Raw genomic sequence first — 24,242 nt, 5'->3', positions numbered from 1 at the left:
GCCTGCCTCCCCCCCCCCCCCCATTGCTGCCTCTCACAGAGACAGTTGGGAGGGAGGTAGACAGGAGCAGGTGCTCAGGGGGAGCTCGCTTAAAAGGTCTATAAAATCATGACCTGTGTGGGAAAAGTGAATAAGGAAAAGTTATTTACTTATTCCCACAATATAAGAACTAGGGGTTACCAAATGAAATTAATAGGGAGCAGGTTTAAAACAAACGAAAGGAAGTTTTTCTTCACTCAGCGCACATTTGGCCTGTGGAACTCCTTGCCAGAGGATGTGGTGAAGACTAGGACTTTAACAGAGTTCAAAAAAGAGCTAGATAGATTCATGGAGGTTAGGTCCATCAATGGCTATTAGCCAAGATGGGTAGGAATGGTGTCCCTAGTCTCTTTTTCTCTGGAGGTGGATCATGTGAGAATTACCTGTTATGTTCCCTCCCTCTGGGGCATTTGGTATTGGCCACTGAAAGCAAGAGGGGAAACTGGCCTGGATGGGCCATTGGTCTGACCCAATATGGCCGTTTTTATGTCAGATGCACAGAACAGAAATTGGAGAAGTGGGGATTATATTTATATTTATATATACACACACACACACACACACACACACACACACACAGGGCTCGACAAACCGCTGAATCTACTCACCCGTGGTGAGTAGATTTCAGCCGGTCACTCCATGTGCCCCATTCAACGGTGCTTTGCGCATGCGCAGTGCTAGTCTGGCGCATGCACGGTGCGGGGCTGGCGAGTAGCTCTTGCCGGGGTTTGTCAAGCCCTGTGTGTGTGTGTATAAATATAAAAAATACACACACAGATATCAAGTGTAAGACCAGTGTAAATGAGGCCAGTTCAGTCAGGGTAGATGTAGCTCACTTCCAGCAGTTGATGGGGAGGTGTGAATACCAAGAGAGGGAAAATTGCCTTTGTAGTGAAAACCATTCTAAGTTCTTATTCAGTCCTAATTTTACCATGTTAAATTTGCAAATGAATTGCAATTGTGCTGTTTCTCTTTGTAGTCTGGTTTTGAAGGTTTTATGTGTGTTTGTGTGGGGGGCTGGGGTGGGGGGGAGGGATCAGGGAAGTTAAAGTGTTCTCCTACTGGTTTTTGTATCTTACCTTTCTTGGTATCTGATTTGTGTCTATTTATAATAGAGCAAATAATCAAGCAAACAATTTACAAACATCTAGAAGATAATAAGGAGATGATAAATAATAGTCAGCATAGATTTATCAAGAACGAAGCATGTCAAGCCAACCTAGTAGTTTTCTTTGATAGGATAACAAGGCTTATGGGTAGGGTGGAGGTAGTACATGCAATATATCTTGAATTTAGCAAGGCTTTTGCTATACAGGCAGTCCCCGAGTTACGCGGATCCGACTTATGTCGGATCCGCAGTTACGAACGGGGCCCTTCCTCTCCCTGGTCTCCTGCAGACCAGGGAGAGGGGGAGCAGAGCAGAGCAGACACGTCTGGGCTGTCAGCTGGCCACGTGTTCCGCCGCTTTGCTCTGCTCTGCTCCCCCTCTCCCTGGTCTGCAGACCAGGGGGACGGGGAGCAGAGCAGAGCAAAGCCGCGGAGCCCGAGGGCAGCAGGATAGCCACGGCGCATCTGGGCTGTCCCGCTGCCCACGTGTTCCGCCGCTTTGCTCCCCGTCCCCCTGGTTTGCAGACCAGGGGGACGGGGAGCAAAGCAGAGCAAAGCCACGGAGCTCGAGGGCAGCAGGATAGCCACAGCGCGTCTGGGCTGTCCCGCTGCCCCCAAACTCCGCGGCTTTGCTCCGGACGCCTGTGGTACAGCAGCTGGGGCGCTGCCGGTTGGTCCCGTAGCGCCGCTCTGGGCGCCACTGGACCAACCCAGCAGCACCCCAGCTGCTCTGCCCCAGGTGTCCCCAAGTCAGCAGCTGCTGAAAATGACCAGTGGCTGACTACAGGAAGCCCCTGCCCCGGGCTTCCTGGAATCAGCCGCTGATCAGTTTCAGCAGCAGCTGACTTGGGGATGCCTGGGGTTCTTAAGTTGAATCTGTATGTAAGTCAGAACTGGCGTCCAGATTCAGCCACTGTTGAAACTGATCAGTTTCAGCAGCGGCTGAATCTGGACGCCAGTTCCGACTTACATACAGATTCAACTTAAGAACAAACCTACAGTCCCTATCTTGTACGTAACCCGGGGACTGCCTGTAGTCCTGCATGACCGTCTCATAAACAAAATAGGGAAATACAACCTAGATGGAGTTACTATAACATGGATGCATGACTAGTTGGAAAACCATTCCCCAAGAGTACTTATTCAGAGGTTTGTAGTCAAACTGGAAGGGCATATTGAGCAGGGTCCCACAGAGATCAGTTCTGGGTTTGTTTCTGTTCAATGTCTTCCATCAATGGTTTAGATAATGGCAGTGAAAGTAAACGTATAAAGTTTGTGGATGATATCAAGCTTGGAGGGATTGCAAGTGCATTGGCAGACAGCATTAGCATTCAAAACAATCAGGACAAAATGGAGAAAAAGTCTGAAGTAAATAGGATGAAATTTAACAAGGACAAATACAAATACTCCACTTACAAAGGAAAAATCAGTTGTACGCAAACAAATTGGAAAATGACTGCCTGGGAAGCAGTACCACAGAAAAAAATCTGGGGTCATGGTGGATCAGAAACTAATATGAGCCAACAGTGCAACTCTAATGCAAAAAAAAAGCAAACATCATTCTGGGATGTATTAGCAGGAGTGTTGTAATCAAGACATGAGAATTAATTTTTCTGCTCTGCTCCAAATTTATTAGGCTTCAGCTGGAGTATTGTATCTAATCTGGGTACCACATTACAGGAAAGATGTGGACAAATTGGAGAAAGTCCAGAGAAGAGCAACAAAAATTATTAAAAGTCAAGAAAATATGACCTATGAGGGAAGATTGAAAAAAATGGGTTTGTTTAGTCTAAAGAAGAGAAATCAGAGATTCATGATAATAGTTTTTAAGTACAAAAAGACTTAAAAGGAGGAGGGGGGAAATTCTTCTCCTTAACCTCTGAGGACAGGACAAAAGGAATGGGCTTAAATTGTAGCAAGAGTGGTTTCCACTGGATAACAGGAAAAACTTCCTAACTGTCAGAGTGGTTAAGATCTGGAATAAATTGCCTAGAGAGGTTGTGGAATCTCCATCACTGGAGATTTTTAAGTACAGGTTAAACCAGGCAAGGGCAAAATATGGCCTGCCAAGCCACCAGATCCAGCCTGCAGACATTGCAGGGAACCCCAGGCAGGCTCCCCACTTGCCTCGCCCTACCCGCACACCGCTCAGAAATATGGCTGCGGGGCAGTTTTTCTTTAAAAACTATGAGTCCGGAGGGGAGGGGAAGCTTTATGAGCTGCTTCCACCCCCAGCACAATCCCATTGGCTGGTTTCTGGCCAAAAAACAGCCAATGGGAGCTGCCTGTTTCAGCAGCAGGCAGCCATGAAGCACAAGGGTTTCTAGAGCACATAATTGCAGCCTGTGCAGGGCAGGACAAGCAGCAGTGTCTCCTCTACATTGCATAGCACATCTTCATAGGTGATGAATCAGTCCCATCCAGTCAGGGGCTCAGGGCTCCATGCAGGGAGCTGATTGACTGAGTGGGGCTGATTAATCACCTGTGAAGCTGGGCTAGCAGGGAGGCTGATTCAGGAACGGGCTGCTGGCTGGTAATTCTCCTGGCCAGACCCTGCCTCTGGCACCCATGCCCCTCCTTTCCCCAACCGTCTGCCCCCCACTCCACATACCCAAATCCTCTGCCTCCCTCCTACACGCATATCCCCTCCCAGATCTGGCACCCCAAACCCCTACCCCAAATCACAGTCCCCTCCTGCCACAGCTCACAACCCAAATCCCTGCACCCCCTCCTGTACCCCAATTTCCTGCCATAGGTCACAATCCAACCCCCTGCACTCCAGTCCAGTGCCCCAGGTCACAACTACCTCCTTCACCAAAACTCCCTCCTCTACCTCCACGTCCTTTCTACACCCAACCTCCATCCCAGACCCCCTCCATTAATATCATGGAAGAGTGAATCCCTCAACCACTTTCCAAATCCTTGGAGTAGCCCCCATCCAAAATTATTTCCCACCACTGAGTTACACAAATACTTGTTAGAAATCGTCTCTAGATAATACTTAGTCCTGGCACGAATGCAGGGGAATGTGAGGTCACATTCCAGTCCTCAATTCTGTGATTCTATAATACCCTCATGATGCATCCCCTTACTAATTTCTTGTCTATGTTTCTCTGGACTACTTCCTCTTCACCTATCTTAGTTAAGTCTCAGAAGCCAGTCAGATGCTTCTACCTAATCTTCCTAGTCCCTGTCAGTAATACATGCTTAGTTTTAGCAACTAACTGTGGGTTCTCAGGCACCCACAGTCCCTGCCAAAAGACTGAACTCACTGTGGCTTTGCAGTTTCATTTATATGAGTCTTCTGGACTCTGACACATTGCTCCCTGCAACCTCTTTCCTGATTGGCTGAGTCCCACAAGCCCTCTCTAACAACTTGGATGATCTTTTCCACTTCCTTTTTCTAGGATGTGGTAGGGCTGCAAGGCCTCCAGCAGGGGCCTAGTCCACCCGGTGAAGTAATGGTCTCGTCATGCCCCCTTACCACTTGTTTGGTTTAGAATAACCAGATAGTCAGTGTGAAAAATCAGGACGGGCATGGGGATAATAGGTGCTTATATAAGACCAAGTCCTGAATACCAAGACTGCCTATATAAAAACAGAATATCTGGATGTGGACACCTCGTTTGGTTGTGTGATCAGGCTCATGACTTCTCCCTTCATGTACATGTAAAAATTGTATTTGAAAGTTAGAATTGAAGAATGGAAGCTGCAGTGGTAGAGAAGAGGAAAAGATGGCATCAGCAATATAGATTCTGTTTAGGCACTCCTCTAAGTTCCCTATTGAATGCTTGAGAAGAAATGCTGGGGAAGGAGGAGAAAAGATGTTTGAATATATGTCTACAGGTTAGAGCACAGACACTTGCAAAATCTAAGCAATTTTACAACAGAGTTTTTAAAAATTCTTACTTATTTTTGCAATTAGCTCACGTATATTCCAAGCACTAACAAGCTTTTGAAACACACACCAAGGAAGTTAAAAAGTAATTCTGTTTTCTATTTGTTATTACCCTCTATAGTCTCTATAAACTCAAGATCACAAAAACAAGGATCCCCCAAACTCCCAATATATGTCTCTCTCTTTTTGTCTAAATGTTTAAAAGAAAACATCTCATGGGAAATGTATTTGTTTTTATTTAGCAATTAAAAATGACAATTTACAATATATACCAATTTTCTCCTGAGTAACTTTTCACTACTACAAAGAGAACATGTTGTTCATAGAACATAGCTTAGAAATTGTTTTTGCAGAGGAGATTGTACAATGACATACTCATGCTGCTTTAATCCAGCCCTAATTAATCTGATGGTTTTACATTCTGACATCGTTTTGCTGAAAACAGACATACCTAATTAGAACATGACTTGTTTATCCAGCAGCCTAGGATTTCAACTCTAAAAGTGATGTTCAGAAAACAATTGTGCCCTGTAGCACATAATTTAGTTTGTTATAAAAACCTTGAAACAAAAATGACGCTGCGTCAGCAAGTAGACTGCTAAACAGACATAAAAAGGTAAGCTAATTACGCTGGCCAACTCATGCCACCACTAGTTGCATTTAATGTGAATTTTATATTATATTTTCCCATTTTCAGTTCTCTGGTGCAGTAATTGGCTGTTCCACTATTAAAGACAGACATAATATAGACCCTAAATTTATTGCCTGTGATACATTTAGCACAGTTTGTGCTGTGTAAATGTACAGTGAAACAATAATCCAGTTGGCTCTGACAGAACCATTCAAGTCTACTGCATACACAAAACAAGCAGTACACATTTTCACACAAGAATTTTTGTCTTTCAAAGTAGAAGACAATGATTTTAAAAAACCTACACATATGTAGCACAAAGTTTATAACACACAATAATACCAAACAGAAGGCACTTAACAGTAAGGCTGATGACTCTTCTATGTCAACAGATAGGATCACCTCTTTTTTTCTCACCTTAGAAGTGTCATAAAATGTCAAGTAGCACCTAAATATTTAACTGCATGCTCCAGGTAACTGCACTGTCTGCATATCCTGCATTCATAAAGGTAATTTAGTTGACACCAACTTCAATGATAAGAATAATTAAATCTCATGCTACATAGCCAGGGAAAAGAGAGGAGATTCAGGAAGGTGATCTTTCCTCCTAAATCAGCACCTTTGCATAAATCAACAGGAACATCATAATATAGGAAGCTCACATGTGAACCATTAGATAATGGCCACTATCAGAGGAAGGGTATCTGGCTAAAAGGACCAACGACTTGATATGGTCAGTCCTATGCTCTTAAGAAATGAAATTTGGTTTTGTCTTGTAATTAAGACCACCTTAGAAACAAGAGAGCAAGTTCAAATAGACTGATAACATTTCAGCCTCGTCTTCTCCAGACTATGGAAACAACCATGTAAAATTAAACAGGGGAGTCTAAAAAAAATAAAACAGGGGAGCCTGTTGCAGCAGGGAAACTAAAAATATGAAGTGTAGATAGTTAAATATACCTAGACTCGAAAGTAGTAACAAAGAGGATAAAACTGATAACTAAGGCAGGGTGCCACATCAACAACAGAGAATCTCATCAGGAAGACAGACTAGCAGACCAAACTGTGAAATGGAAGAAATTAGTCAAGAAATTAATCCCATAACTCCCATGTTTCACACAGGAGGAGGCCATATATAATTGAAGTAAAGAAACGAAAGTTGTGGTTGTGCTACAAGGGAAGACTGCAAGAAAGCGAAAACTTTAAACAAATGAAGTTAAAATAACAAAAGGTTGAGACAAGCTCACAAAACCTAAAGAATTGTAAGTAGAGCTTGTTGGAAATTTTCCATTAGAAACTTTTTTTCCTGCAAAATGCAGATTTGTCAGAAGTTCCACAAAATCTTGTCCATTTTGAAACTGAAAAAGCTTGTTTCAATGAGGTCAAAATTTCATACCTTTTCAAAATGAAATATTTTGATGTTTTTGCCTCAAAATCATTTTTATTTCAACCTTTTTTAATATTAGAAATTATAGTATAAAATGGAAAACAGAAGTCAAAATCAGCAAAAAAAACCCAGTCTAATAAATCTAAAATGAAACTGGTTTTCTGAATGTAACTTTGGGAAATGTAATATATTTAATATAATTTTGTGGGAACTTTTTTTTAAAATGTTCCATTTTTTAATGAAAAAAAGGAGGGGCTTCCCATGAATTAAAAAAAAAATCCCATTCCCTTTAAGCTGTAGTTGTAAGAGAAGGTATCTTAACTTATCAGTGGTGACCTCATAGTGCTACAAAAATCTGCATATTGGGAGACCCAGCAAAACAAGATACTCCACACTGCTATGCAGTATGGAGGAGAAAGGTTTGCAATGAAGAAAATGTATGTAGAACTATATACATTTAGCATATATCACTGAAGAATTCCTTCAAAAGTTCACAGTAAGAGAATACAGTAATCCCATAGACACCCTTTAAAAGAACACACCTTGAGGAAATAAATAGTAGGAATTGTTTCAAACAGTGTTCCAACTTCATTGCACACCCACATAGCTTCCAGCCACACCAGCATAAATAATCTCCTTCCCACCAACTACGTGAGTTGCCTTAAACCTTGTTCTTTTTCAGCACTCACCTTCTGAGCCTTTAGTAAACTGGTTGTTAGGGTGAGTCCACACAGCAATGCTTAACTTGAAATAAGCTACACAAATTGACCTACATCAATTGCATAGCTTATTTTGAAATTGCTTATTTAGAAATTGGGAGCATCTACACAGCAGTTATTTCAAGAGAGAGCACTCTTCTTTTGACCTCCCTTACGCCTCATACAATGAGTGTTATTGACCCGGACAGTCCGGTATTTTCACCTCCTGTCCAGCAAAAAAAATTCTGAAAATACTGGACACCTAAAATGTCCAGTATTTTCAGATTTTTTTTCCCAGCCAGGAGGCGAAAATACTGGCAACCCTACAACACACTCAGCAACTGAGCCCAGACCTCGACACCCCCAGCCCCTCTGCTTACCTGGTTCTGCAGGGAAGCTGCGTTTTGGCTTGAACAAAATAGCCACCGGGAAAAAGCCCAAAGACCAAGGGAAAGCAATGCCTTCCCCAGGTCTCAGTGCTCAACATCTCCCCTGTTCCTATCCCTATTCTGACTCTGCAGACACTCTGAAAAGGACCATGCTGTTTTAATGCTGTTTTATTATTTAATTCTCACACCCAACAGAATTTTTTCCCCGGTTGGGTTTTTGTTTTAGTTTTTTTTTTTTGGAGGGGGGGGGGGTCGGTATTTTTGGTTAAACCATCTGGCAACCCTAAGTACAACGTCAACATATCGATCATCACAATAAAGAATCAAGCTGTTCTGCTACTGAGAGCAGTAGAGGATTAGAAATCAGAGATCAGACTAGACTTTGCAACAGAGACTTAGCCCCTTTAGACTACAAATAAACAAAAAAAAGAGAGGCTGGGGAAAAAAGGACTGATTGATCCTATGATAGCCAGCCCCAATGTGCCCAATTTTACCACCAAAAGTACAAGCGCCGTGTGAAGTTTACAGGTTTATCTCCCCACAGCACATGGCACATAAGTCTTGTAGCTCTTACTCTACTGGGTCATCTAAGAACACAAACAGCTGAACTATATAAACTGTAGGCCACTGATACCCCCAACATTCTGACAATATCACTTAAGCAATAAAGTGCAATTTGTAAGCCTCTAGTGTATATACCATTATGCAAATTAGAGTTCCAGCTGCTATTGCAGCAAATCCTCATACAGCTTTACGTGCTTTAAGCAGTAGCAGCTTGACTGGATTCTACCTGTTTGTGAGGTCAAATAGGTTTCCTGTCCAGTCTACTGAGTCCTTCTCTACCCAAACACCTGGCTTCCTACTCAAGAAGGCCAGAGTATTATTTATAGTAGTCTCATCAGCATTGGGGAGTGCAGCTCCCTAGAGAAGATGAGTAAGTTGGGTCAATTGAAGAACAGACTTCCTGACATTCTCCAGAATGGAGAGTTTCTTCTGCAAAGCATGACATTTGTGGTACTGCTTAGAGGACGGAGGAAAGTGGAGGTCCACTGAGAAGAGACATCAAATCAAAGAAAGAACCCATTAATCCAATGAGTTGCAGGACTGTCTGGCAGATGGATAGGGCTATGAAGGCACCTTGGTTTCTAAAGGAACCATTTTCTGAAGCCTTGTCTGAAGTAGTTACATATGGCTCTCCAAAGTACGGACACAAGTTCCCAGATGGGATTAGTTCTTTCTTGACGTCTTATTATAAAACCCTATGATGAAAGAAGGGAGCACATTTTTTGAATCACAACATAGCTCTATGAAATAAATTTGACTTTTAGTAACACCATAAATATGAGAGAACCTGAATGCCTTCCATATTAGAGATGGCTGATACTAAAATCAGATTCTAGGAGAAAACTCCTGTAGGTGCTGAAAGTTCTCTGCTGTACAGCTGCTACTGAGAACAAAGAGATTATATCTGGAATTTCAAAAATAGCAGTATAACCATTTCAAATGCAAGTCTCCGCTGAAGCGTCTATATATTTCAGCACTAAAAGTAACAGAGAGCAAATATCTTCATCTAATTTCTCAGAAGAAATGGGAAGACTAGCACAAATATTTGATTATAACGTCTTTCTGTGAGGTTCGGCAACATTTTTTTAAACATATATTTAACACAAGAACTAGGGGTCACAAAAGAAATTAATAGACAGCAGATTTAAAACAAACAAAAGGAAGTATTTCTTCATACAACATACAGTTAGTTAACCTGTGGAACCCCCTGCCAGAGGATGTTTTGAAGGCCAAGTCTATCACAGGGTTCAAAAAGAGCTAGATAAATTCATGGATGATAGATCCATCAATGGCTACTAGCCAGAATGGGCAGGAATGGTGTCCCTAGTCTCTGTCAGAAGCTGGGAAGAGGCGACAGAGGATGGATTATTTGATGATTGCCCATTTTGTTCAATTCCTCTAGGGCACCTGGCATTGGCCACTGTTGGAAGACAGGATACTGGGCTAGTTGGATCTTTGGTGGTCTAACCCAGTATGATCCTTCCTATGTCCTTATATTCTCTTGAAAATGAGGGAAACTAGGTAAAATTTATGACTTTGTGAAAAAATAGAATGAACCCATTTGTTGGATAGTTTTCCTATTCTCAGATTGGGGAAAAAACTATCTGTCTACTGGCACCAGAACAAGTTTAGGGGAGTAGGAGTGTAGCAAATTCAGGAAGTCAAAAATTGGAAATACTGGGATGGGGACCTCCTAAGCACCTGCTCCTGTCCCTTCGATATGTACTGAATCCCCCGAGCCACAAACTGGGAAGATCCATCAGGCTGCTATGATATTTTTCCAACTTTTAAGTAGAAATGGATTGACAGATCTTGGAAATGCCTCACCTTCTTTAGACTTGAAATAAAAATCCCTGATTTAAAACTGTTTTACATCTACTACCACAAAAAGTCTACTTACTCAGAGTGCTAGGGAGAGGAGATTTAGTACGTTCCCAAACTCAGTGATTTGGGAAGTTTATCAGCTACTTCTCCACTGGCCAAGAGTTTAGCAAATACATGGAAAGGCAGTGGCTAAAGTGACATGATCCAATGTGTCTCTTTCACTCCATCTTCTGAACATCATTAAAAGAGATAAATAAGAGTTCTTGTGACAAAAACTGAAATTAAAGCTGCTTCTAAACCATTATATTACATAAACAATTTTGTTGAGATAGAAGCTACCTTCTTCTCAGATGGTTAGATAGTGAAGAAGATGCTCTGTATAAGGAAACACAACACATCTTAGAGCACCCTGCAGTATACGGTCAATTTTTGGTAAGGAGATCCAGGTTCTTTTTCCTCCTTGCAGAGTTTATATGTATTCTGCCCAAAATATCAATCCTTTCCTTGAATAGGAAACAGTACTAAAGCTCACTGAAGGCAATAGTTGGTACAGGATTCTCAGACGAGTGAAATGCCTTGACTACTAATCTAAGTGGTTCATGCCCTCTTCAGTAAAAAAAAGAAAACTCAGGTAAGGCAAGCTCAGAGTGAGGCCAGGTCTACACTATTTGGGAACGTCAAAGCAGAATACACAACTACAGCTACGTTAATTATGTAGCTTGGGTCCACATACCTTGTTTTACAATTCCCCGCCGTCCCAACAGCGGGAGGTCAATGGGAACAAATGCTCCTGTCAGCTTCCCTTACTCCTCACAGAAGTAGGAGCACTGGCAGCTGGTGGGGGTGCCCTCTGGGTTCAATTTAACAAGTCTTAACTAGACTCGTTAAATCAAACTCCAGGAGATCGATCGTGGCAGTGTCACTCTTCTGTCTAGTGAAGACATGGCCTGAAATACTAAAGCAGATGGAGACTTTTTCCCTTCTCTCTCAGAATCCCCCAGAGTGGCCTGTCAGAAGGTGGAAGGGTATTAAAGTGAGATTCTTTGCTTTGGTAAATGAGCATCTTGCGGATTTCTGTACTTGGGCTGACAGAGTGAGGAGTAAATGAAGAGGCAGAAAAGGACACTATGGCAGCAGAGGTTTTGGTTCACTGGATGTCTTGTTTAGGCTAACTCCAGACTGAAAAAAAACCAAAGGGGAAGAAAAAGCACGAATTGGGAGTTATGAGGGCTTGACTGGAACATAAAACACACACCTGAGGTACACCTTGGGGAAGCAGTATGGTAACTGGTCAAGAATAAGTGGGTTTATCTTCGGCCCGTAGGTTTTGTCAGAAGTTAACACAGAGCCTGTGGGAATAGGAGGTGGCCCAATGCCTACCTTATTAGACTCTGCAACTGGCTTGGTGCTGAACTGGGGGTAAAACCCAAAACCTCTCTCTCTCTCTGTCACTTACATACACTGACACAACCTTATGCATTGGACACAGTGAGCAGAGCAGTTGGTAAAAACTATTTCTGTTCTCTATTTTTGACATTTTCTCTCAGGCAACTTCTGAAGAAAAAAGGCTCTCACGTGAACACCTGTGTGTCAGCAACTGTTTCTCACTGAGAGAGGCCAGAAACATTTGGGATTAGCTCTCTACAATGTTCAAAGTCACTTGGTTTGAAATGACAAAGCACGGCATGTCTTCACCACCTAAATTTTGCAAAATATTCAGTCTCGTTTTGCTTAACACTAGTCAAAACCAAGGAGGACAGGCAACCTTTAGGAGGATATGTGAAAGAACAGCACAAAAACTAAAACAAAACTTTTATTTTTCAACAGTGTTTGTGAATTTCACCATCCACTCCCCAGAATGTCATTCAACTCTGACCTAAAAGATATGAGGTCATGAAGTCACTCTTGACATTCTATTGCCTCTGCTGCAAATGGCACCAGGGTTTCATCAATCTGACATACTTTAAGAGCAAAAGGGACCATTACAATCTACCAGTCTGCAAGCATGGGAAATGGAATTTTACTTAAGAACAGTTTCTGCAGTTGTGGGAATTCTTCTTCTCTACTATGGAAGTAAACAATAGTGAACAAAATAACTTGTGGTTAAATGAGAGCAGTTAGTGCTAGCTGTATCAGTAGTATTTATATCTGAACATGTCCCCTCTTTAAAAAAAAAAATCTAAATTCAGGCAACACCATTGAAGAACTTTATATATCCCTATTGGTGAAGGCTTGCAAATGTATACATTCATACTAATCTGTGCTTGGGGTGTCAAAAAAAAGCAAAGGCAAGTTTTACAGGAGTTTATATGCCATATGACAAAATGGTTCATTCTTTAATTAATGCATACACTATGACAGCTTCACTCCAGTCATACTGGTAGAAGAGAGGTGTCAAATGAATTGGTCTTCGGTATCATGCCTCTGTCTCAGTCATAAAGTGTCCCTTCATGAAGTGGAAGAATGCAAATTTTTTTTTTTGGGGTAGGAGAAACTGAAATTCTACCATGTCAACACAATTACACATTAAAAAACAAAGGTTATTTAACCTCCCCTCCCAACACGCCTCTGAGGCGCGGGTCTCCGCCGCTGCTGCCACTTTGCTCCCGGTGCCTCTGGTCTACTGGGGACCGTCTCCAGCAGACCAGGGACACCTGGTGTAAAGCCGGGGAGGCGAGGGGTCCCGCCAGAGCAAAGCCTCAGAGGTGCAGCACCCCGCCGCCACTGCGGCTTTGCTCCCCATGTCCCTGGTCTGCTGGGGGGGGGGCGCGCAGCTAGTGCCCCCCCCCCAGCAGACCAGGGAGACGTGGAGCAAAGCCCCGGGCCTGTGGTAGAGCAGATGGGGCGCTGGCCAGTTGGTCCCGCAGCACCGCTCCTTGGCGCTACTGGACCAACCCGGCAGCACCCCAGCTGCTCTGCCCCAGGCGTCCTGATTCAGCCACTGCTGGTCAGTTTCAGCAGCGGCTGAATCAGGACGCCTGGGGCAGAGCAGCTTGGGTGCTGCTGGGTTGGTCTAGTAGCGCCGTGGAGCGGCGGCGCTACTGGACCAACCCAGCAGCACCCCAGCTGCTCTGCCCCAGGCGTCCCCAAGTCAGCCGCTGCTGAAACTGACCAGTGGCTGACTACAGGAAGCCCCTGCCCCGGGCTTCCTGGAATCAGCCGCTGATCAGTTTCAGCAGGAGCTGACTTGGGGATGCCTGGGGTTCTTAAGTTGAATCTGTATGTAAGTCAGAACTGGCGTCCGATTCAGCCGACTTACATACAGATTCAACTTAAGAACAAACCTACAGTCCCTATCTTGTACGTAACCCGGGGACTGCCTGTAATAGATTAAAAGTTCCTTTACAGTGCCAGAGTGGTGTAAAGGAGCCTTATTGTATTATTTGTCGAGCCCTGATCATTTACAATCTACTAACCCGTGGCAAGTAGATTGTAATCCGAAAGAGCCGGGTTCGAGCGATCTGCGCATGCACAAATTGCCGGACAGTACGGCTGGCAAGCGGGGCTCGCCGCAGTTCGGTGAGCCCTGTAAATGATAATATAGCCTGATAAATGCTTATGTTGCTTTAGTGATTAGAACTGATCTAATTTTTTGGACTGAAAAATTTATCAAAATGTGCTTCATGAACTGTTTATTACTGACCTTTCTGGAAACTCCGTTCATCTGAAGAAGTGGGTTGTGCCCACGAAAGCTCATGATACCATCTACATGTTTTGTTAGTCTTTAAAGTGCTACCAGACATTTTTTGTTTTTTACGTTTATCCTGTACAGACTAACTCGGTTAACCCCTGAAGCTTTCTGGAGATGGTCAGTAGTTAATATGTGAATTTGACTCCCCAGCTCCCATTTGCTCTTCAGTTGCCAATGATGTAACACTGAGTGTATGGCCACATATATTTGTTGACTAAGCCAGAAATAAAGGGTCAAACCTAGCCACATTACTATTAGACAAAGGGGGGATATCCTCCAATGCTCCCTACTACCGCTCTCCATCCATTGCACTATAGTTTAAATAAAGTATCAAATAACTGAAACTGGTATGATTATATTGCAATATTTTGACAAAAAATATGGGGAATTTTAATATTCTGTATGCAGAATTTTTAACATTTTACCACAGAATTCCACCAGGAGTACTTATTGCACCTGTCACAGAACCAGTTAAAAATCTAAATTGGCAGAGATCAAAGTACACTGTACCACCAATAAAGAGCTCCACACTGTCTTGGTATTCCCACACATTTCCCCCTCCTTCCACTGGTTTATTCTGGGACACACAGACCTCAACACTCATAGGTGATTCAAAGTGCCAGATGGTCACAGGTTAGTCTGTAACTGAAAAAAAATTAAAAAAAACAACAAATAGCTCTACAACACCTTAGAGGCTAAGAACAAATATAGATGGTATCATGAGCTTTCGCGGGCACAACGCACTTCTTCAGATAAATGGAGTAGGGAGTCAGGGGTACAAATAAACAGCAGAGAAAGAGAGAGGATGCGGAGGGAAAGAGAAGGAAAAAAATTGTAAATCAGAGTGTCTGTGCTACATGAAGCTAATAGAGTGGGCTGTAAGTATTCGGTGATTATCTTTTTATGTCATTAGGGTGTAAAATGTAGCGACCCATCCAGGTCAGATCTTTGTTCAGACCTTGATTCCAGATGTCAAACTTGTAAATGAAACCAAGTTCCACAGCTTTTCTCCCCAGCTGGTTTTTGAAATTGCTTTGTAAGAGGATAGTCACTTTTCAGACCATTAGTGAGTGCCCGGGAAAGTTAAAATGTTGCCCAACAGGTTTCTGTGTGTTACCATTTTGAACACCTGATTTGTATCCATTAATCCTTTGTTGTAGAGCACGGGTGGCCAACCCGTGGCTCGCGAGCTGCATGCAACTCTTCACCCCTGAAAGTACAGCTCACAAAGCCTCCCCCGCGGCTCGCGAAGCCACCCAATGCACTCCTACAAACGGCCCCCGGCTCCCTGTACTCGCCGGGAGCAGGGGAGCTGTCCAGCATGGCAAAATGGCAGCGGCCAGCGAGAGCCTGATGTGGCCAAAAAACCTAATCCGTCTTTTTTTTTTTTTCCTCAACAATTCTGGTGCAGCTCTTTGCATTTTTTCCACCGCTGTTTTGGCTCTCTTCGTTTAATGGGTTGGCCTCCCCTGTTGTAGAGACTGTCCAGTTTGGCCAATATACATGGCAAAGGGGCATTGCTGTCACTTGATGGCACAGTCACATTGATGGATGTGCAGCTGTACGAACCTTTAATGTGGTGGCTTATGTGTCTAGGTCCTGTGATGATGTCACTTGTATAAATTCAGTGCACGTTGGGGACCTGAATGGTCCCAAACAAGGGAGTTTGCCAGACTAGGAGAGGTCAGTTCTGGATCCCTCCACACCCAGCTCCAGCTGCTGCCCCCCACTGCTGGCCTCCCAAACTGGCCAATGCCACCTGCCCAACTAAGGCTGCCAGCCCCAGCTGGGCTCCTGACTGGACTGCCAACCCTGCTGCAGCCACCAGCCCTGGCCGGGCTGCTGGCCCCACTGTGGCTGCAGCCGGACCCATCAGGGATGCCATCCCTGGCAAAGCTACTGTCCATGACCGGACCTCTGGCCCCAGTGCCACTGGCCCAGGCCATACTCCTGGCTGCAGGCCCTTCTGCTGCCTGACTCCTGGCCACCGAGGCTCTCTGGCCCAGGAACATCTGTGGTCCTGCCAAACTACAGATATTGCCGGACCAGTGTTATGGTTTTTAGAGGTTCAACCTGTATTACATAATTGTGTAAAAAATGTCCAGAGTTCAGGATTTAAAAGGAATATAATTGAGTTTTATCCAGACCAAGCCTCTAAGTAGAAATGTGTGCTGCTTCACCTAAGGCAAGTAAAACTCACGTGAGGAAGGAACAATTTGGGATCAGAGCCTTAAAAACAGCTACCAAGTACAGGATGGACATATTTACTGAATGCTTACAAAACCAAATTATATGTATTTCTGAACTAGGTCACACACATTCTCATCAGAAAGCAGACAACTTGCTATGCAGCAAAACATAAGCTAGCACAACCACAGTAGGCAAGGGCACACCACAGGTTTGCAGACTGTATGTCTTTCAGACAGCAGTAATTTATTTATCCCCATCATGTAACTTTAACAGTCTGTCTGCCTGGTTCTTGGCAAGCACTGACTTGCACTGTCACAAACTGTCTGACAAACATAGTCTCTTAAATGCATTTTGGTTTTAACAAACAATAAAACTTCATAAAATAGTTATCAACTCTCATTCTTCTTCTGTGCCCTCCCAAAGACCAAAAAATAGAAACCCCAAATCCCCAATGCATAAGAAATCCTCTCAAAATAATACAGTTCTATCATAAACCATGGTTGATTTAATTTCACACATCCAAATTTTTGAGCATATTATAAAGCTTTCAGAATCTGGTGGAGAGGATTTCTGTTCAGCTTAACTGCAAAATATAGTAATTAAAAATTAATAATGGGTGTCAACACACAGCATCCACACCCCTTTCCCCCACTTCATACACACTCCCACCCCAAACTTCTTTGCTGTTGTTCATATGGATTTGTGCCAGGCATTCTGCATCCTCATTAAGTGGTGTCTGGCAATCTGCCTGAGTTTTAGTGGTTCTGGGAATGCCAATATATTAACCAGAGGATTTTTTGCATTACCCTTTCGAGTTTTTATTCTAGAAAAGTCAACCATTTGGCACAGTGCAAACTTATTTCATCCGGGAAAGCAATCTCCATTGCCAATCAAGAGAAAAATTACGTTTAGATTCTTTGTTATTTCCAAACCCGCTCCATCTGAAAAATAAGCTCAGTGGAAAGAAAGCACCTCACAAATACAATCTGAAAACCCAAAGCACCATTTTTAATAAGTTTTCAAAGAAAAGGAATCCAGATGTGAAAAATCTTGAGATCCATCCTAATACACACAAAAAAATTAATTTTCATTTCTTTATGTGCAAGCAACAGAAGCATTCTTAATTAAGAAGAAGAAACTTGTTTAATATTACCCTAGAACTCAAAAGATATTACAATTGCCTGTGTGTTTCCTGGCCTTAAGTGCATTGTGTTATTGACACGAAAAGAACTAACAAAATACACTATCGACAGTATATTCCAAACACCAATCAGAGCCTATGTTAATGAAGCATTTTACTAAATGCATACATATTGTAAATAAAGAGATGTTTAGCCCATGTAAAAAAGTACAGAAAACCTCTGAATTTCCACTCACCTATACTCTGCTTTAATCTGTGTACCATATGCATACCATTCTCCTTTCACAGTCTGTAGGGCTTAGGTGGCAAATAAGATACTAAAATGAAGCGTTGACTTTTTTTTTCTTAATATGTGCAGCATAGTTTTGTGTGTACAACACACGGGAAAGGGTAAACCCATGAACTACACATTTACCTCATTTACTTTAATTTCTCCTGCTTCGTTGTGCTTTGAGCCAGATCCTGCAGTCCTGCTTAGCCAGATGTACTTACCTGAATAGTCCCATTAACTTCAGTGGGACTACTAAGTTAATTAAGGGCCGCAGGGCAAGTCCCTTGGTACCAATAGCATTGAAGACATTGTTATATATTGACTATCAATTACTTTTTCCTCTGTATTATTCTGGTTTGGGCAAGAATTTGCTGACTGAATGGCAAAACTCCAAGATGTAATCTCTCCCCTACAGCGCGCAGTCACCCCGAGGATCTACAAAATTACAAACCAAATTAACTCTGAATTTCCCATTGTGTCCAGTGAACTACCTTAGCAGACTGCTTCCAGGTCTCAATGTGCCAGGCCAGGCAAGATGGCTATTTTGAGAAACCGTCACCAGCTGGGTAAAAGAAACCGGCGTGTGTATGAATGTTTATACTGAGGGGGTGGATTCTCAACAACTGATGCACCAATGTACTGGCACAAGCTTCTTTAACGAGCAGCTGGTACTGGCAGGGAGCCATTGAAAAATTCAGTGGTTATGTACACAGAACCTGCAAAAAGACTGCACTAAAAACTCCTAGAAGTGCATCCATTCCCTTACAGTTATTGACAGGCACACACATAGGTATATGCATCTAAATCACAACAACTTCAGCTAGAATAAAACTTTTCCAAGGATAATCATGGGACCAAAAAGAACATGGAATGTAGTTCCATGTTATTAACACAGAGAATGTAAATGTGCATACTCTTTAAAATTGTTCATTTCTCTAAAGCAGGGGTGGGGAACCTAAGGCCTGAGGGCCAAATCCAGCCCCCTGGCTTGTCTGGATCCAGCACCTAGATTGCCTGGATCTGGCCCCCAAGGCTCAGGACTCTCCCCTCCTATCCCCCGCCCCCCCCCCACACACACACCATTGGAGAGCCAGCATTGGCACTCCAGTCCTCCCACACACACACACACACCTCACCCCGCAGCTTCCCCCATGGCACTGAAGTGCCAGTGCGGGCTCCCTGCTAGGCAAAGAGGAGCCCCGAACTTTGCAGGCTGGAATGAGGCAAGCCGGAGCTGAATCTAACCCACAAGCTCTGTCACTCCCTCTCCTGCCAGCAGGCATATTAAAGCACTGCCTGGAGTCTTTTTCCCCACAAAATCTACTAGCGCGAGCCCCTCCCTGAGCTCTGGTGTGCGATGGGAATGTGGGGGGTGGGGTGTCTTTCTGCTTCTCAGTCGGGGACCATATCATTGAGGTGGTTTTTTGGAGGGTTTTTTCTTCTTTTTTATTTCTCACGTTTGTGCGGCCCCCAACTGATTTTTCTGCGGGGTCAGCAGCCCCTGACCCAAAAAAGGTGCCCCACCCCTGAAGAGATTCCTAAGGCTTCTTCATATATTACACCACCTGAGTACAGTATTGTCACTTCTTAGGTAAAGGGCAGCAGCCAAACAGCTAAACACAACAAAGCATATTATACAATAGCTGAGGGAAAGGAAGGAATGAAATGCTGTTCAAGCAAATTGGGGCAAAAACTTCCTCTTCTGAGAATGCCATGGCATTTTTAATTTATACACAGAGTAGACAAGTAATTCAGCTTTTAACATACCAACTGAAAGAATTTATGTACAAGGAACTGCAGGCAACTCTGTTTATCTGCCTTAAAATGATTAAATGAGTTATTTCAAGACTATCAAGTAATGTTTGTTTTTTCACTGATAAACATGAAGCCTCCCAACAATTTTGGACAGTTGTGTCTTATCCTGGAACACAATTTTCTTCTTGTTTCCCTAACTTTCCTTAAAATATGTCCAAGATTGACACCCGGACTCTAACTTCATCCATAAAAAAATTGTGCCAAAGCCTGGAATATGTCAATTAATGTAAGCCAATGGTGTGATCTTATATTGTTAACTCATTCTATCTTACATTTATCATCGTTTAGCTCTGCTGCTGAAAGATAACATACCAACATTCATTACGTACATACAATAGCCATCCTCACATACCCAAGGGGCAGCATTTAATACATAGCTAAAAATACAGAATATATAAAGATGTATTTTATGTACATGCATACATGTGTAGACATATATTTGATACACTGCAGTTAAAATTCTCTTACTACTGACTTTGTGGCATACTCACAGTAACTCAATACTCAGTGCTGCAACACCAGTACAGATATAGATGTGGAGAACATTTTGTCACTATTTCAGCTGGCAATGAAGTGGGGACATTCATCAGTGAATAGACTGTCTCCCCTCAATGTCTTTCCAGCAAAAGAGTCCTTTTTATTTCCGACAGAGATGAAGCTGCAATGTCTGCATGCTTGTTATTGGCAGCCTATACCATCACCACAGATCTTCACTTAATAGTGAATCAAAGTGAGTATCATTTTATTTAAATTAAATTTTGGACTGCTATGAAATGCATAAGAATTGGATGCAAGAAAATTAATTAGCAGGTGGGGGAAACCCAATTTCTGTCCAATTAAAGTCACTTACAATTGGAAAACTTTCATACAGAAAAACATTTCCCAGCAGCAAATGTTACTGTAGTTATCCATTATCTTAGTTCATCAACTTTCCCTGAAGTCTATTCTTTTTAGACAGTTGTACTGCTACCAGTAATTGTCCCTCTGCTTTCTTATTGCTGAAATAGCTCTGAACTGTTGGCTAGCCTGAAAATGAGACCTTACATATATTTATGTAAGGCATCTTTTATTTTCATAATAAGCTCTTTAAGAGTATGTCAATTGCGTAGATGCAGTCAAAATAGCTTAATTCAGCTGGTGCTGTCTACACAACAGGAAGTCAAAGGAAGGACACTCTTCCTTCGACTTCCCTTACTCTTTGGAAAATGAGGGTTACCAGGAGTCGGAGTAAGAAGTCCTTCAGCTTGACATTATTTCAGAATAATGGCTTGCTGTGTGGACGTGCATTATGTTATTTCAAAATAACGGCAGTTATTCTGAAATAATGCTGCTGTGTAGATGTACCCTGAGAAATTAAGCCTTTTTAAAACAGATCCTTTCTAATTAAATATGACTCCTTTCTAACTGAAAAATATTATTCTAGGTCAGGGGTGGGGAACTTAAGGCCCACGGGCTAGAGCGGCCCCTGGCTTGTCTGGATCCAACCCCCGAAGCTTGGAGCACACAACATCTACTAGCCTGGGCCCATGAAGGCCCTGGTGTACAAGGGGAAGATCTTTTTCCTTCCCATTTGGGGGCCAAGTCAGAGAGGGATGGGGAGTGCTTCTCACTTGTGTGCAGCTCCTGACTGATTTTTCTGTGGGTCAGAACCCTTTGACCCTAAAAAGTTTCCCCACATCTGCTCTAAGCATTCTAAAATTATATTTTTTTTAAATTCCAAATGCCCTTTTGGGTACCACATAAAATTACTCACCTGATTTTTACTGTCCTACACAACCATCACCAGCTACACATACAAAAATGAATTTTGCTAAACCTTGAACATTACAGACAAATCCTCAGTTTAGAAGTTCATTTTAAGACTATTAAACAAAGGGAAGTTCTTTTCTGGTTTTGCCTGTTTCCTGTTCTCAAAAGAGAACAAATAAATATCCATTTAAATAGCCCATCAACTATTATGAATATTATACATACTTCCACATATAGCAGCAGAATTAGCTTCCCAGTTCATGCCACAAACTTGAGATGTCTCTACTCAATGGCATGGGTGCAAAACAGATCAGGAATACAGAGATTAGCACATTAGACTTGTGCTAATATTTGCAAAAGATGACAAATTTCAGTAAATATGAGTCTGTTTTCCAGGAACTCAACAGATACAGGCAAATGCTTATCTGCTCCCTTCCTTCCTGTAAAAGTTGTCTGCATGAGTCTGGTGAACAGTGTTCTTTACAATATAGACACTTCTGTCATAACATTTTTCAGGGCTACACAGGACTGATGTAACAGACCTGCCATTTAATATTATCCAACTGTACCATGTAAAATTTACTCTTCATAGCAACAGATACCTATTCATACAAAATTTAAGGAGTATTTTAAGCATCATCCCGAAGGAACATGCTGACAGAGAGCCAACTGGGTAACATAAAACATCTAGTTTTGCAGCCTGCTCTCTGAAAAGATTCAGTGAAGCCACTTTACAGTGACCTACTGCTGTCGCACCTCAGTAAGTCCCCCTCGTCCTGCAGGGAGTACCACCAACCAATCCGTTCCACCCACAAAGCAAGACACCAAGATGCAGGAGACATGTCCAGGTTTCCCTTCAACCGCGAAAAGCACAAACAATTTAGAGGGCGGGAGGGACAGGGGCGATTGTTAGAGAGAGGGAGAGACCACACGCAGAGACAAAACCCTCCAGGGTCAGAGTTTTGCAAGGACCTAACAAACCCAACTAAAGGTAGGGCTGTGGTCCTAGCCTTTGATTGAAAAGCCACGTTGACCCCCTACAGCCGGTCGTTCCTGTCTCCGCTCCAACTAACCCTCCTCTCCCCCCCGACAAGGAATAGAAATGACAAATCATTGAGTTCCCTTGATCATCTTTAGCGCCAGCCCCAGGGACACTCTCCCGTCCGGCTGGGTCCCCTCAGTCCTGGGAGGGCGGAGCGGAGCGAGGGTAAGTGGCCAGCAGCGACTGCTGCAGAAAAAGCTGCGCGCCAGACGCCTGTCCCTGCCTGGTACATGCCCAGGTGCGCTGGCACCCGGACAGGGCTGCAGACAGACAGACAGGCAGACAGGCACCTTTGCAGAGCAACCTGGGGCTTGTCTCTTTAAGAGCCGCAGACCTTAAACTTGGGCCTCCCCGCACTTTCCCAGTCACTTTCTGCCCGTCTGGCGGCGGCAGCAACTCCCGGGGACTCCCCGCCCTGCGTGTCCATGCCCCGCGGCGCTGGCTCCACAGCCCGAGACGCCGGCGAGGAAAGCCCGGCAGGCGCTGCACTCACCTTCCTTCCCAGCCCCGCCGCTCGCCCCGTGCAGCCTCAGCCCGGGGGCTTCCTCCTGCCGCTGCCTGCCTCCAGCCGCGGCTCTGCGTGCGCTCCGCCCGGGGCAGCCTCCGGCTCATTCCCAGGCTCGCTCCTGCCCCCGCCTCCCCTGTCTGCAGCCAGTCTGGCTCTCGGTGACAGGCGGAGAGATGCAGGGAAGGAAGCGAGCCGGGGGGAGGGGAAGCTTCCTGCCCAGCCCTGCCGCTGCTATTCACAGGCCACACTGACATCTGCTGGGCTGGATGTGCCACAGGCAGGGGGAGGCGGACGGGCCCGTCTCTCCAGCGCTCCCCAGGCACCAGCCTTGCTGTGGCTTTGGGGGGGGGTCAAACCTGTGTCCGCGCCTCCGCGTTTGGCAGGAGGCTCCGCAATGTCATGGGACGCTCTGCTGTGCGGATACCTCCTTGGCCCCTCGCCTTCCACATACAGGCACCAGCACTACAGTGGCTCCAATTTTGATTCGCCTTACTTGGACCTCTGCTCCCTCTCGCACTACTTACACAGAGCGGGGCCGCGGCATGCTTCATGGGCCAAGGGGAGCCGAGGCTGTCCTGTGTGTGGATGCTTGTTCATTCATATACAGCCTCCCCCAGCCAAAAAAAAATCTTCATTGCTTAGCATGACATTGCTCCTCCCTACCAAGAAGCCATAAGGCAGGCATGTCCAAAGTCCGGCCCGCGGGCCAATTGCGGCCCGTGTTCTGGTTTAATACGGCCCCACAGGTAATTTGGCAATATCTATCTTTTATGGCCCCCAACGAATCCATATGTATTGAGATGAATACATTGTAAAATCTCAGTTAATGTCAGTTGGTCTAAATCAGTTATAAATATATTTGGACACAACATGTATACTTGGTGTTATGTTCCTGTTCCTATTTTTTGAACTTAAAAGTTGACAGACAACCTTTATTACCAATAATATGTAATGTACTTTACAATGTTCCTGACATATATTTCAGCTTCCTGGACTTTTTTTTCATCTGGCCTTCAGATATGAAAGGCAGAGTGATTTAACACCTGTTTAGATTTGTCATCCATGTGACGAAATGAAAAGTATGCCGTTTGCAATAAACTTTGCATAAAATAGTTAATTTGCATTTCATTTTAATGGTTCAAAGAATGTCAGGCAAAATGGTCGGCCCTCACGCATGTTCACTTCATCAAGTCTGGCCCTCTTTGAAAAAAGTTTGGACACCCCTGGTGTAGGGTGGTAGCATGGGATCTCCAGTGAACTCAGGGATAGGGCATCAGCCTCTGGAGCACAGGGTTGTA

At 43.8% G+C, this 24,242-nt stretch overlaps 1 protein-coding gene across 2 annotated transcripts in view; it reads right to left on the bottom strand.

The window, feature by feature from the left end:
- LDLRAD4 (low density lipoprotein receptor class A domain containing 4) overlaps nt 1-23,089 on the bottom strand; it is a 439,588-nt gene extending 416,499 nt beyond the window's left edge. For both annotated transcript variants that reach the window (XM_075921018.1, XM_075921020.1), the window contains exon 1: nt 22,930-23,089. The gene's annotated coding sequence lies outside the window, so the exon portion shown is untranslated. The remainder of the gene's footprint in view (nt 1-22,929) is intronic.
- Between the last annotated feature and the right edge of the window lie 1,153 nt (nt 23,090-24,242).

This window comes from Pelodiscus sinensis, chromosome 2 (genome assembly GCF_049634645.1).
Source record: "Pelodiscus sinensis isolate JC-2024 chromosome 2, ASM4963464v1, whole genome shotgun sequence".
NCBI classification, from domain to species: Eukaryota; Metazoa; Chordata; order Testudines; family Trionychidae; genus Pelodiscus; species Pelodiscus sinensis.
This window is presented reverse-complemented; position numbering and strand designations above follow the sequence as displayed.